We start from the raw sequence: 12,245 nt of genomic DNA, 5'->3' as shown, positions 1-12,245 counted from the left end.
CACCTGCCACCAGGCCCCCAACCATGTCCCCTTGCACCCCCACCCCCCAGCAGGCCCCCACTCATGTCCCCTTGCACCCCCACCCCCCAGCACTGTGGGGCACCTGCCACCAGGCCCCCAACCATGTCCCACTCATGTCCCCTTGCACCCCCACCCCCCAGCACTGTGGGGCACCTGCCACCAGGCCCCCAACCATGTCCCCTTGCACCCCCACCCCCCAGCAGGCCCCCACTCATGTCCCCTTGCACCCCCACCCCCCAGCACTGTGGGGCACCTGCCACCAGGCCCCCAACCATGTCCCCTTGCACCCCCACCCCCCAGCAGGCCCCCACTCATGTCCCCTTGCACCCCCACCCCCCAGCAGGCCCCCACTCATGTCCCCCTGCACCCCCACCCCCCAGCACTGTGGGGCACCTGCCAGCAGGCCCCCAACCATGTCCCCTTGCACCCCCACCCCCCAGCAGGCCCCCACTCATGTCCCCCTGCACCCCCACCCCCCAGCACTGTGGGGCACCTGCCAGTAGGCCCCCAACCATGTCCCACTCATGTCCCCTTGCACCCCCACCCCCCAGCAGGCCCCCACTCATGTCCCCCTGCACCCCCACCCCCCAGCACTGTGGGGCACCTGCCAGCAGGCCCCCAACCATGTCCCCTTGCACCCCCACCCCCCAGCAGGCCCCCACTCATGTCCCCCTGCACCCCCACCCCCCAGCACTGTGGGGCACCTGCCAGCAGGCCCCCAACCATGTCTCCCACCACCCCCACCCCTCCAGTCACCAGGGGCAGCCTCCACCAGGCCCCCACTCATGTCCCCTTGCACCCCCACCCCCCAGCAGGCCCCCACTCATGTCCCCCTGCACCCCCACCCCCCAGCACTGTGGGGCACCTGCCAGCAGGCCCCCAACCATGTCCCCTTGCACCCCCACCCCCCAGCAGGCCCCCACTCATGTCCCCCTGCACCCCCACCCCCCAGCACTGTGGGGCACCTGCCAGCAGGCCCCCAACCATGTCCCCTTGCACCCCCACCCCCCAGCAGGCCCCCACTCATGTCCCCCTGCACCCCCACCCCCCAGCACTGTGGGGCACCTGCCAGCAGGCCCCCAACCATGTCCCACTCATGTCCCCTTGCACCCCCACCCCCCAGCAGTGCAGGGGCAGCCTCCACCAGGCCCCCACCCATGTCCAACTCATGTTCCCCACCCAACATGTCATCACAATCCAGAACCCTGGTCTCTATGGTCAGCCCCCAAATGCAAAACACCCACCCGAGTATTGCATCCATCCACTCATAATTTGCAATCACATCACAGAACACCAATTGGAAGTTCCGAAACAAACACATGTCCCTCACATACACCCAATGGGTGTCAGTGAATCTCAAAACACATAACATGAAATGCATGAAAACAATGAGATACCACACATTGAAGTTCAACAAAAAAATAATGTATTAAAGGAAACATGAATAGAATCAAAAATGAAGAAACAGAAATGTGAATGTAAAAAAATGAAAAGAAGCATGTCCGTTCAAAATAAAAAAAATAAAAATATATAGAAATCCAAAGTAATGTTGTACAAAGTCAATGTCCACAAAACAAAATCCAATGGGAAATAAAAATAAAAGCCATTGATCCATGGAGAATGTTAAAAAAGAAAGTATGTACAAGTCTACAACTATGTACAATGCAAGAAGCCAGGGTCCATTATCCCAACAAAATAAAGGAAACCTATCTAACTACACTAACTAATAAAAAAAATATATACAAAAATGTGGCCAATGTCCAAAAGGTCCAAATGAAACAAAAACAAAAATGAAACCTAACACTACCTACATAACTATGTACAAGGGCAGCGGGCTAGTTCCACGGCTCACTTCTGGATGTGCCGGGCCAGGGCATCATCGAACTCCTCCTCGATGTCCCGGAGGCGGTCCTCCTCCATGGCCCCGAGGGTCCGCAGGGCCGTCGACGTGTCCACCTCCAAACCCCTGCGGATTGCCTCGAGGCACTCGGCCCGCCTCAGGGCCCTCTGCATGGAGTTCTCCGCCCTGACCATTGAGAGCCGTGCCTCTTCCGCCCGCTGCCGCTCCGCATCTATGGCGTGGCCCAACCGCTGCCACACGGAAGACACTTTTTGTCCTGGGTCCTCCTGCCCTCCGGCCGATGCCTGCCCCTCCGATGTCGAAGGCCCCGAGCCTTCATGGCTCCCACCATGGTGCTGCTGCTGCTGTGCCTCTGCCCCTGCACTGCCTCCTGCTGCCTGCACATCCTCCGCCGGCTGGGATGCAGTCGTTGACGTGGCCACCCCTGCTGGACGTCCGACTCCCGACTGTGGCAGGGATGCCTCCTCCACCAGCCTGGCCGCACCGTCAGAGGCAGCTCCACAGGGCACCCAGGTGACTGATGGGTGGGAAGATGGCACAGAGGACGACTGGCGCGTAGGGGGTCCAGCTGAGGAGGGGGTCGTGGCAAGCCCCATCAGACGGAGGAATCCGGCCTGGGTGACCTGTCCCAGCAGGCTGACGTGGTCAACGAGCCATTCGAGATGACGTGCAGTCTCTCCATGAAAAGACTGCAGGTCACCTCGCATGGCCCGTTGACGCAACGCCACACCAGCCAGGACAGGCTCAACCCGGGCCTGGATAGCCACGTCCGCAGGCAGAGGAAGGCCAGTTGACGTCAGCTCATCCCCTGCCTGAAAACTGGTCTGGACATAGGCATCCCTGCTGGTGCAAGATGATGCAGGGACAGGATCAGGGACAGGATTGCACACAGGCACCTCCGCGGCGGCCTGTGCTGCCTCCTGTCCCTGGTCCTGCACTGCACCACTAGCACCAGTGGGATCCCCACCCCCAGACCCTGTCTCTGGTGCTTGCACGGCCTCCTCCTCCACCAAACCCCCCACCAACCTGGATGACTCTGTGCCATCTTCCCCCGTTGGGCCCTGTGGGGTCCCAGCTGCCCCTTCTGCTGCCGAGGAGTCCAACTGCAACCTCCGCCTCTTGGACCTCCCCCCGGCAGCTGCGGCCTGGGACGCGGCACCGGACTCCTCACTCCCCGACGAGATGACAACATGGGAGGGGAGCCGGGCCTTGCGTCTCCGGCTGGCGGTGGGATCCCCGCTGCTGTGCTCCACAGCACCTTCTCCGCCCTCTTCATCAGTTGACGCTGCAGACAGGGAGAAACAAAACACACGCATCAGGGCAATGTACAATGGACACATACACACATGACAGTTGTACATGAGTGGCATTGGCAAACCTCAGACATGTCATCACGATCCCCAACACACATGTCATTACAACTCGCACACACGAGCCATACCACAGCCATATCGCAACTGCCAACACCATCCATACACATACAACAGCATGAGCAGCCAAAGGTGAGCCAGACATCACATGCAACACAGGAAGTGCACCACACATGTACACACACCACCACACTTGCATGCATGTGTACACCTCAGCCAACTGTCGCACTGTTCAGACGGGCATCCATGTCACATCTGCCCATCAGGCTTACACATACCGCTGTCACATGCATCCATGTTGCATCACTGTTGCACCCTTGTCAAATACACACACATGCACATGTACACAGCGCTGATACATGCAGCTGAAAACAACATACATGCGTGACATCACGGACATGTCTACTCACATACACATTCATACAAACTTGTGTGCCCACACAACTGCATTTGGCATGCAAGCCCACACACACAGGCACCATCCATGTCTCACACATTACAGCCCTCGCATGTGTCAGCCCCACGGACCTGTACACCCGCACCCATACTCGACCCCATACAAACAGATGTGCAACCTGCACACTACTGAACAATCACCACACGCACTGCTCACAATCAGGATGCATGTACACTCACCGCTCGACTCCAGACGGGTCTGCCTCTCAAGGACCTGGACGTGGAGCGCTGGGGATATGTGTTCCAGGACCCCCATCTGTTCTTCCGACAAGTGGCCCCGGCGCCCCTTGGCATCCGCTGCCTTCAAGAGGCGCCGGGCCTTGTTCAGGGTCCTGGACCTGAAGTCCTCCCAGCGCTTCTTGACATGTTGGAAGTCGCGGACTGCCACCCCCTCCGCGTTGATGGCAGTCACAATGTCAGTCCAGATCCGAGTCCGTCCTTCCTTGTCGGCGCGGGAACTTCCGAAGAGGGCATCATACTGCCCCAGGACTTGCTCCACCAGGACACCAACTTCGGTGGCACTGAAGCTGGTGCCCCTCTGCCTCTCTGGCCGGGGGTTGTCAGTGGTCACAGATGGAGTTTGCCCCGACATGACAACCCCAGAGGCAGGAGTGGGTGGGCAACTGGGTCCTGGGGCTGGGCTGTGGAGCGATGGAATCCCAGTCGGGAGTCTTTGGTTCCAGCAGGGGTGGTCACACCAACAGCACCCCTGGCTGATGTGCAGGCAGCAAATGGCTGGGCACGTGGGCAGCAGGCAGTCAGGCAGCAGCAGATGGCAGGTGGGAGCGTGCTCGGGGCTCTGGGGGGCAGTAGTTCGGCCTTCTGGGCAGGAGCGTGGTCTTCCGTGTGCTTACGCGTGGCCAGCTTGATACGGAGTGATTTGGCACGTGAAAATTCTGCACGTCAGCGTGTAATTCGAGGAAAGGCCCTTAGCGCGTAAGCGCGTCTGCACGCATACGCATTTTCATTGGACCAAAGGCCCTCAGCGCGTGAGCGCGTCTGTGACGTGACGTGCGAGGGAGTATCCCTCATTGCACGTGATGACAGAACACACGTGGATTTCAGCCAATCGCGTGTGAAAGTTCACGGCACCCCGGAACACACGTACCCAGGCCAATGGCGTCACGTACCCAGGCCAGTGGAACTACCCGCGCACCCCGAAACACACGTACCCAGGCCAATGGCGTGTGGAACTACCCGCGCACCCCGAAACACACGTACCCAGGCCAATGGCGTGTGGAACTACCCGCGCACCCCGAAACACACGTACCCAGGCCAATGGCGTGTGGAACTACCCGCGCACCCCGAAACACACGTACCCAGGCCAATGGCGTGTGGAACTACCCGCGCACCCCGAAACACACGTACCCAGGCCAATGGCGTGTGGAACTACCCGCGCACCCCGAAACACACGTACCCAGGCCAATGGCGTGTGGAACTACCCGCGCACCCCGAAACACACGTACCCAGGCCAATGGCGTGTGGAACTACCCGCGCACCCCGAAACACACGTACCCAGGCCAATGGCGTGTGGAACTACCCGCGCACCCTGAAACACACGTACCCAGGCCAATGGCGTGTGGAACTACCCGCGCACCCCGAAACACACGTACCCAGGCCAATCGCGTGTACGCTCGCTCCCCTCCGATCACACGCGATGACACCCGAATACGGGAAACCAACGAGTCCGCCCACACGGAGGCGTCCCGCGCCCGCGCACAGCATAAAAGTGCGCGCAAACAACAAACGCGTATATACAGCGACAATGAATGCCCCATTTGTTGCTGCACTGATTGTGGGACACCGCAGGAGGAGGAGAATAGCCAGGGCACGCATTTTTGCACCACGGACAAGCCTTTTTGGGATGCCTGACGACCAGGTCTACGGCAGGTATAGGTTTCCACCCCATATCATCCTAGACCTGGTCAGGGAGTGGGAAGATGACCTCACATCCCCCACCCTTTGCTCCCAAGCATTGAGCCCCTTGGAGAAGCTGCTCAATGTCTTGCATTTTTTGGCCACTGGGTCGTTTCAGCGGACCACTGCCATAGTGGGGGGGGTCTCACAGGCCACGCAGTCACGCTGCCTACACCAGGTACTGGCAATCATGACAGCGCGCCCCTCAGTCCGCAGGCACATATACATGCCCAGAACACCCGCAGAAAGGCAGGCCGTTGTCCTGGATTTTTTCAGGGTGGCACACTTCCCCAAAGTGCTCGGTGCCATAGATTGCACCCATGTGGCCCTACGTCCACCTAGGGCCACTGAGCACATCTACCGAAACCGCAAGCACTGGCATTCCATCAATGTACAGGTGGTATGCGATGCAAAGGGAATCATCACCTCTGTCTATGCAAACTACCCTGGCTCCACCCATGACAGTTTCATATACAGAATGTCCGCCCTGAGCCGGGCCCTGGAAGCTGGGCAGCATGGCGACACATGGCTCCTAGGTCAGTACAAATGCCCTTGCACATGCATGCAAGTCACACACAGACAAATATCCCAACCCTAATAATCTCAATTATTATCACCTCCCCAGGGGACAGTGCCTACCCTCTGAGCAACCACATGATGACGCCAATCCGGAACCCCACCACACCACCCCAGGTAAGATACAACGCCGCCCATATTGCAACCAGGGGCATAGTGGAGCGCACATTCAGAGTGCTCAAGTCACGTTTCCGCTCCCTTGACCGCTCTGGTGGGCAACTACTCTATGCACCACCAGTAGTGTGCAGGATCATTGTGGCAGCATGTGTCCTGCACAATGTTGCAACACGGCAGGGCGTCCCGGTGGACATGGTGGTGCCCCCACATCCCCAACCACAGGCACAGGCGCTGCCCATGGGAGGGGACAGGGCACGTGGCGAGGAAGCCCGGACCCAGCTTGTGGCCACATTTTTCACCTAAACTCCCACCCCTGCGGAGTGCACACAGGCCTGGCACATACCAGGTGACAATCGATGATGACAAAGTGACAGTCAACTGTCACAACCCTACCACCCTGAGATAGTTGCCATGGAAGTGCCACATCGTCTGCATCCCTAGCTACTTAAACACAAGCTATCCTGTGTGACCAAAAGGCACACATATGACATATGACATGACATGGGCCATACACAAGTATTCCAAGGCCCAATGAGGCAGGGGGGGGGAACAAGGGAACACAGAGAACGGTACTACTAGGCCAGGTGTCATTGAGATTGTGCAAGTGCAGGGGTAGGGGGAAGGGAAAAGTGCAAGGGGAAGGGTGGGGGGGAGTCCAGTACAGGGGAAGTAGGCCAAAAGAATAATACATAGGTCGCCTGGTGGCAACTGCAAAGATAAGTGCAGACAAGTGCTGGGAAGGGAGGGCTGTAGGGATAGAGAGACAGTACTGCAGTGCAGGGGTTGCCAGGGTGGCAGTGCAAGTGGACAGTGGCTGGGCCAGGGACCGAGGTTGGTGAGAGTGTCCCAGTAGCAGCTCCTGTGCAGTTCCAGTGAAGAATTCTGCAAGGGAGAGGCAGAGAGTAAGCAGAAGCAAAGAGGAAGGTCTTGAGGTGCTTCCAGAACTGGAGATGGTTCCCCTCAAGTTCAAGTCAGCCAGGAAGTCTGTTCCAGGGGGAGGGCCCTGCTGCGGAGAGAAACATACCCCCAGCTAGTTGCTCTGAGAAGCGGATGACCTGGACATGCAAGGTGTGCATCACACACACCTGCAAAACAGGCCATGGCCATCACTGTCATGTCACTCAAACCCTCCCAAACATCAACATGACATGGCAAGCAATACCCATACACTGACGCAGTAACAATAAGGTACACATTGCCATGTCCTAAATGTACAGTGGCATCGGACAATGATGCCTGACCCGGAATCAGATGAAATGACAGACCAACAAAATGTCCCACCCAAAATAAGTCGTTTCCAAATGCATTGCAACAGTCGTAGACGTAACATCACAATGAATGCCTGTCTATATGCACATTATGCATTGCAAAATCAACACTGCAGCTCATGTGTGCAGTGTCCCACTCCTGCATCACACTGCTCAGCGCACAGCACAGTGAACAGCCATTGCGTGTGATGCACACCCTGAGCATCACATCTAAGTGACAGACTACATCAAACATCAAATTTTTGGCATGTACTGGAACCATAATCGGTCACAGAACATGTGCTGCCGGGACACAGAGGGCACCAGAAGGCAAACAGTGTACACGTGGATATGCAAGGGTGGGAGTACATGGAGTACATCCGAGTGCAAGTGTGTGGTTCTGCAGGGACATGCACTCCACATATGCATGTGCACTCAAGTGACCATCAGTGTTCCCTACACATCACATGTGAACATCCACCATGTGTACACCCCAGCATGTCAAACCACAACTATCCCCTCGCACCTGAAAGGAAAACACAACACATGAACAGGCATTGATCAGCAGAACACAACATGTACATAGGACAACAACATTACAATGTCAGAGTTCCCATCACACTGCAGGGCAATGCAACTATCAACAACAACCCCCCCCCTCCCGCGCAAATGACCATGACCCGCTGAACAACTGCACCTGGGTCATGGAGCCTCCAACCCTCATTTCCACCTGGCCACAGGATCACCTTTACCCTTCGTGTCCATCTCCCACCTTGTGTGTAAAAAGATGCCTGAACCCTCAGAATCCACACTCATTTACAAAATCACAAAATCCAAGGCATGAAAACGAACCCAAACACCCTCCAGTAGATGACTTGACGTAGCAGTACCTCACAAACGCCAAGTACTACCACAATGATGCAACAACCAAGGTAGCACAGCAGAACAATGTCACGACAGGATGTGAGACATGTGTGGTACATGACATAGGATGATGCACAATGAATGGATGTGTACTGTCACAGGTCCCCTGTACAGGCGCGGGAGTCTCATGAAACAACCACCCACACCATGTCCCGGGTGCCTGCAAGGTCAAACTCACACAGGCCCCTGAGATCATGGTGGGGAATGAGGTTCAGGGATATGCAGTCGGGACAGGTGTAGACACACTGGATGACTGGAATGAGTGGCAGGTGAGGGGAGGAGGAATGACACATGAAACTAGGGAATGCACAAAAATGTACAACCTGCATGAACACATACACAATCCAAACAAACTTGGACATCATTGTCATGACATTCTGTAGTCCAGGCTCAGGAGTGGTACGAACCAACCACCCCCTCTAGGGTTTTGGCGCCTGCAAGTTCGGGGCTTACACAGGCATCCGCAACCCCAGTGGGGAAAGAGGGTCAGGGAACGTTGCTTGGATAGGCACGGGAAGCAGGAACACCGGGTAGAGGGTACAGGTTTCATAATTGCATAGGATCACGGGTGATTAGGGAAAAAAACATACCAAATAGGACCACACATACATCCATGCATCAGTACACTCCCCAGCAAGCCTATGCAGGGCAGTTTGTAAGGAAAACAACAAGACACTTAGCTCTGGTTTTGAGTGCTGGCCTCCTGCCTGCGCACTCTCAGGGCCGGTTACAGGAGCACTCCAATGCTGCAAAGAGAGACACAGTCACCAACCTGTATGTGCCAATTACACAAAAACACAACACAAAACATGCCCCATAGCAACAAACTACTCTACAAACAGACAATCAGTGCTCGATGCTTCGTACCCATATATAACATCACCCCTGTGACGGGTCATACACAGTCAATGCAGTGAGTCAGGCGCTGGTGGGTGCGTGGCAAATGGAACACCAATGTGTCACAATTCACACAACATGCAATGTTCCCTGGGTAAGCAGACAGACCCATATGGCAAGCCATGACTACAGAGCAAGTTGCGTACCACCATGACCAAAACAAAGTTGGCAGTGCATTTATCATGAAGTACGTGGAATAGACATGCACTGCACCCAAGTATGTCCCTTGCTGTATGTCCCTGTGAGCTGCCCCTTTCCATGTCTCTGAAGGCTACATGGTTGATACAAGTGCCTCAATGAACCTTGGTGTACCGCAGGGTATGTGCCACTGCCCCTGCATGTGTCCCAGACAACCCTACTATCAACAGCCATCAGTCCACAAACACATCTGAGCTGCATTGTGTGCTTCAACACCAATATTCGTCTAAGCTCACCCTCAGTGCTGTGACTAAGCCTGCATGTGCAACTCGCCTGGTGCAAGCTTTGCTGTGTCGTGGCCCCCCTGTGATGCTCACCTTGCCTGGAGTTCCTTGGAACATGTCAGCAGTTCTAGGATGTGGGTCTGCAATCACTGTGGCTCTGCTCGTGCACACATGTGCATGTGGGCACCAACAAACGGGTCAGGCATTCCGTCGTCCAATGGGCCATGTCTGCTGCCAAAGGTGCTCTGGTGCCTCATCCCCCTGCAGAAAGTGCATGGAACAAATGATTAATGCATCGAAGTGATCTGTGTGTGTCTCATCAGGCATCTCATTACTTGACCATGTCAGAGAGTCACATCACAAATCACACCATCAGTCCGTCTTTGACTTCCAAAGTGTGGAACACTATCTACAGCATGAATTGCAACAGGCACGTGTACAGGAAAGAAATGAGACATAATACACAATGCATAGCAATCAATGTCCACATTAATCATGACACACCCCATCTAGCAAAAGCTGAACAGTGGACAATTACACCTAAATCATCCCCACTAGGGGTGTCAACACAAGTCACAAAGCACCAGACATGCCACAGATATGACAGTCCAAAGCCCTTGTGTAAAATTCTGTAACACCGAACCATCCTTGCGAGCCCATGGATAAGGGAGGCAGGAGTGGCATATGTGAGTCAAGGAACCCAAGCAGCAAACACATACACAAGACAACCATGAAGGGCCCAGCTGGAACAGACAGTGGATGCCTTCAAAAACCACAAGGCACCGCACTGTCACATGAAAGCACAATAGACTACAAATTTTAAACTAACTCAACTATTAACTAATTACACTAACTATGGAAAACCTGCATTACCTATTTAAACTAACTATCAAACAGAAACTTAACTAACTAAACTAAACGAAAAATCAAAAATGGCCACATACGACCCGGGGGGGAGGGGAGGCACCCAGGAGGGGGGAGGTACAGGGTGCTGCTCAACATCCACATGCGATGATGCCGAGCCAAAAAAAAATACCTCCATGGGCTCAACGCCTGCACAGCACGACCTATCTGGGAGATAGATGGTCGTCCGAGTCTGGCTCATCCTAGAAAGGAGGACGTGGCACAGTAGCCTGGCCACGCCTAGCCGCAGCTTGCCCCTCGTCGGCAGCAAGTCTGCCGGACAGGTGAGCCTGGTTCTGTGTGGCGATGTTACATAGGTCTGCATGCAGAACCTCACGTGATACACGTGCTTCCTCTTGCAAGGTAGCACGTGTAACACGGAGTTCCTCCTGCAAGGCCTGGCTGGACAACCGCTGCACCTCCCGGCAAGCCTGTAGCTCAGCCGAGATGGTGCGCTCAAGCTGTGCAAACCTCTCCTCTGCCTGCTGCCTCTGGGACATCATAAGGACACCCAGAGTGGATCTGAGGGAGGCATACTCCTCCCTCAGGGCATCCATGTGCGCCTCTGTGTGAGCAGCAATTGCTTGACGCAGAGACGACATTTCAGCCTGGCGTGCCCTGTCTGAGGCCGCCATGCCCAGCCTGAGCGAGCGGGCCGTGGACCGTGCCGCCTGCTGCTGGAGAAGCACCTGCCTAGCAGGGGGGAGCACAGATCGGGCCACACGCTCCATGCTGTCAGCGATGTTCTCCATTGCTGCCCCCTGCCGTTCGGAATTGGCAGTCATGTCTTGCTCCCACTCAGTATACAGCGGTTGCGCGCGGCGACCGCGTTGCCGGGCTTGACCCCTGCGGGACCCAAGGACCGGAGGTCCTCGCTGTGTTGGCACCACCTGCGGCTGCACGACTACATGCCCCCGTCGACGTGATGTCCCAGGCACATCAGTGACTGGTGTGGAGGGTGACCCTGCGTCCCGATCCACCACGGGCGGAGGAACCAAGACTGTCTGATCCCTCAGTGCAGGTGTCGCAGACAGAGGAGTGTCCACATCAGAATCACTCACCCCTGACACATGGACTTGATGGTCATCCAACTCAACATGGACGTCAGAGTCGTCATCAAGGCTGGACTCATAGGCAGCCAGAGACAGGATGGACTGCAGCACTTGGGGGTTTTCGTGGCCTACCACCCCACGACCCCCACTAGTGCCGGGTTGATGTGGTCTTACCAACCCTGTGTCTGGCGTGACAACACCATCCTCTGCATCCATTGCGTCATCACCTGAAAAATAGAGAGGAAAAGGTAACTACACATGTCAGAAGCACACAACACACACACACACCGACAGCAAAGGCATCCGGCAGACATGTGACACACAACATATGACCTGGCATGCATGCTGGGTCTACTTAGAATAGCCACTGTGATCAGACCTGTTGAAAGGTGGCAGTTTGCATGGAAGTGGGTCTATGCAGTGCTGAAAATGTGTACGCCACTCACTACCTACATGTACAAGCACTCCATGGTGTGTGCCAG

The sequence above is a fragment of the Ambystoma mexicanum genome, chromosome 6q (assembly GCF_040938575.1).
Source record: "Ambystoma mexicanum isolate Mex_15411 chromosome 6q, UKY_AmexF1_1, whole genome shotgun sequence".
Classification (NCBI taxonomy): Eukaryota; Metazoa; Chordata; class Amphibia; order Caudata; family Ambystomatidae; genus Ambystoma; species Ambystoma mexicanum.
This window is presented reverse-complemented; position numbering follows the sequence as displayed.